Source organism: Limulus polyphemus, unplaced genomic scaffold (genome assembly GCF_000517525.1).
Source record: "Limulus polyphemus unplaced genomic scaffold, Limulus_polyphemus-2.1.2 Scaffold5223, whole genome shotgun sequence".
NCBI lineage: Eukaryota > Metazoa > Arthropoda > Merostomata > Xiphosura > Limulidae > Limulus > Limulus polyphemus.
Genome location: NW_013670833.1, coordinates 58363 through 61522, shown reverse-complemented (window position 1 = coordinate 61522; position 3160 = coordinate 58363). Strand labels below are relative to the sequence as shown.

General features: G+C 32.3%; 1 long non-coding RNA gene across 1 annotated transcript in view; it reads right to left on the bottom strand.

Moving 5' to 3' along the window:
- Window positions 1-455: 455 nt before the first annotated feature.
- The window catches only part of LOC111089094, a 14581-nt gene continuing 11876 nt past the window's right edge, over window positions 456-3160 (bottom strand). The window contains exon 3 of the long non-coding RNA XR_002613437.1: window positions 456-743. This is a non-coding gene — a long non-coding RNA (uncharacterized LOC111089094). The remainder of the gene's footprint in view (window positions 744-3160) is intronic.

Sequence of the window (3160 nt, the reverse complement as noted above, 5' to 3'; positions counted from 1 at the left end):
TATAAATCATTGTTTGTAATAACTATTTGTAATAACTGTTATTGTAAATTGTATTGTTGTGTGTATATTAAAACGTATATTCTTGTGATAAAAAGAAAACTGTGTGTATCAATCTTCTTGGCAAATATCATAAACTGACTATATATCAGCTTTTACTTAACTGATAAACCCAAAGTACAATTTAACCACTAAATTTAAATTATCAGTTAACTCAATTTCAAACTATTTGAAATTCTAATACGTAACAATTGATACAAATTTATATTTTGCTTGCAACTAATCAAACGTGGTTGTACATAGGTAAAGATTGATTACATTAACAGAAAAAGAGAGAAAAACCTTTTTTTTTATAACTTTTCACTTTGTGACAGTTACAATATGTGTTTTCTTTTCTTGAGCTTCTTCATGCAGGTTTTGCTCCTGTTATTGTTCCTGCTCCTGTCTAATTTGCTCTGGTACAAGCTTAGTTGGTGGTTGAATTTGGGGGTTGGTGCACATCCAACTGTAAATAGCAGTAACCTTCCTGGCAGTATAATGTTGGCCTGGTTCCATATGATAATTACGACATATTACTGGGGTTACTAACCATTTATAGGCAGGACAATCCAGCTCCTCCAGGTATGTACCCTGCTTCATTTCCAGCCAACACATTTATATCTGATACTGGGCAAAATGTCTCGTCAGCAACGGCATACTTCACAAGGTGTGTAACAGTCCAGATGTTACTTTCTTCTCGTTGGAAACTTGTAGTAAAAAAAAAACTTGTAAAGAAATATGATCAGTTTTATTGCCATACATTCGGACATTCCTTTAACTCAAGAAAGACGTCATAGATTGAATATAAGGTTTTTACGACTCAGTACAAAGGAAACTCCAGTTACTGCTGTGCTTGTCTACATTTTACAGACCCATGGCCGTGTACCCAGAGGTCTCAGCATGAGACCTCGAGGCTTGTCAAATACAGGTCACCGAAAATTTTCTTTTCACCGATAAAAGTTAACAGTGTAGTGGCAAGAGGCTCCATATTGTACACTAATTTACCATCAAAAATGTTTTTATCGATGATCAAAAAACTACTTCAAGATTATATAACATTCTCTCATCCATAATGGACACTATTGGCACCTTATTTCTGTTACTACAATGAACTTTACTAATTTTCGTAAGTCTTATAACACTAAAACTCTATTATCATGTTCTACAGTATGTGAGAAGAGTTTAAGTTTTTTGCAGCTACAGTCAGTGTTGTTATATATCAGACGAAATATATTAGTTTTTGTTTTCATTGAATGACAGAGAACTGATTACTTCTTAAGTAGTGGTCGTTGACATGCATGTGACTAATGAATAAAGATCAAAGCATTGTTCACATAGTTTTACTATTTAGTGCCACTTCTTGGAGACTTCCTTTGTTCTAGATTATACATATATATATATATATAGCTATACTACTATTAGTTACATTAATTGTCAATATGTAATTAAATTAGCACTATAAAATAACAATGAACTTAAAATAAACAATCCTTACAATAGGACGTTCATGATGTTAGAAAAACACGTAGGTTCAAGAAGTCTTGATAGAAATGAATAAAAACCCTATCACCTGAGCGCTTTTGAAAGGTGGACTTTTCTTCTTTCGAAAGCGCTCGGGTTATAGGGTTTTTATTCATTACAATAGATCTAAAATTAAACAATTATTTTCCATTATCAGTCGTAGTTGTTAACATTAAGTTATAGCAAATAATGTCAGTGGTCATAGCACCAAAACTTATTGGGTATATTCCATCTATCAGACAAAATCCAGATACTTATTTCAAATTAGCCAGTAGCTATGGAAAATCATTTAAGGGTTAGGAATTGAGTGCTTAAGGCCACAATGTCTCAACTCCTACTGCTTTTTGCAGTCTGCAGCTAGTTGTGGGAAGGAAGTTACCCTTAATACTCAGCTACAATTCTAAAAGTAGAAATAAAACCATCCTAAAAATTCTATGAGGTAAAACTACCAACCCCCATCCTTTTAGTTATAAAATGATATTAAACAGAACTAAAAACCTTAACTTAATAGTTCTAAAACTCCCAACCTTCTCCCTTTCATATGGAGATTTGTTCAAGTATAACCCAGGCGAACCCAGACAAGCCCAGCTACCTGAAGTTAATCTTTCCATCCAGGTATACTGAACGAAATTAAATTTTTATAGTTAGTTACTTATAAGCCAAAGCCAAGGATAACCTTAAGTAACTAACGACCTTTAAGTTCTCCACAAGGTAGTTTCCATAATCGATAATTTGCTTTATAAAGTAATTTCATATTTATTATAAAAAAGGTTTTTTTATTTGCCAGTTTAAGTAATGTACATGGATATTATTACTATTACTTCTTTTCATGATAATTTCTTTTGGACATATTAAGTTTGGAATAAAATTCACGTTGTTGATGGAGATTAAATATCTATATAACGAAAGGCATAATGTATAAATTAGGGTTCAATACCAGTTTCAAAAATGAGTTTTCATAGAAGAACAGTAAAGGTTGTCAATGTTTGAAACGAAATTAACAACTATCAGAATACCCATTGTTTGTCTATATACTTGTTCATTGAAAGTAATATAACTGTTGGATACAAAAATTAAGTATATTTTTATATTGCCACTTAGTAAATTTTGGAATAATTACTTTTGTATCTACAAGATTATTAAATAAATATTTAAATACACTGATTACATATTTTAAATCTATTTTAATATACTGTTACGACAGCGGTAGTCACGTGACGCTGGAAACACGTCATGATATTTTAGAACAGGGGTCACCAAATTTTTTTCACAAAGGGCCAGATAACTGAGAGAATGACGAGCGCGGGCCGCATAACCATTTTGTTCAATACAATACAGTGAATACACAAAAAATAAAGACAACAAACATGCTTATTTACCAAAAAGTTATCAAAGAAGGCGACGTTAGCAATAAGATAATTATATCACACCCAGTGCGCATACATCCGAATCTCACAAACTAAGCAGTAAAAAACGTTGGTGAGATTTGTGAAACTGGCGTTTAGCTTTTGATATATCATCAATACTTGCTTTGGAATTGCTGCATCCAACCAAGAGAATTACTTTCAAATGTTCATTAGTCAACCTCGTTCGATGTGCTGAC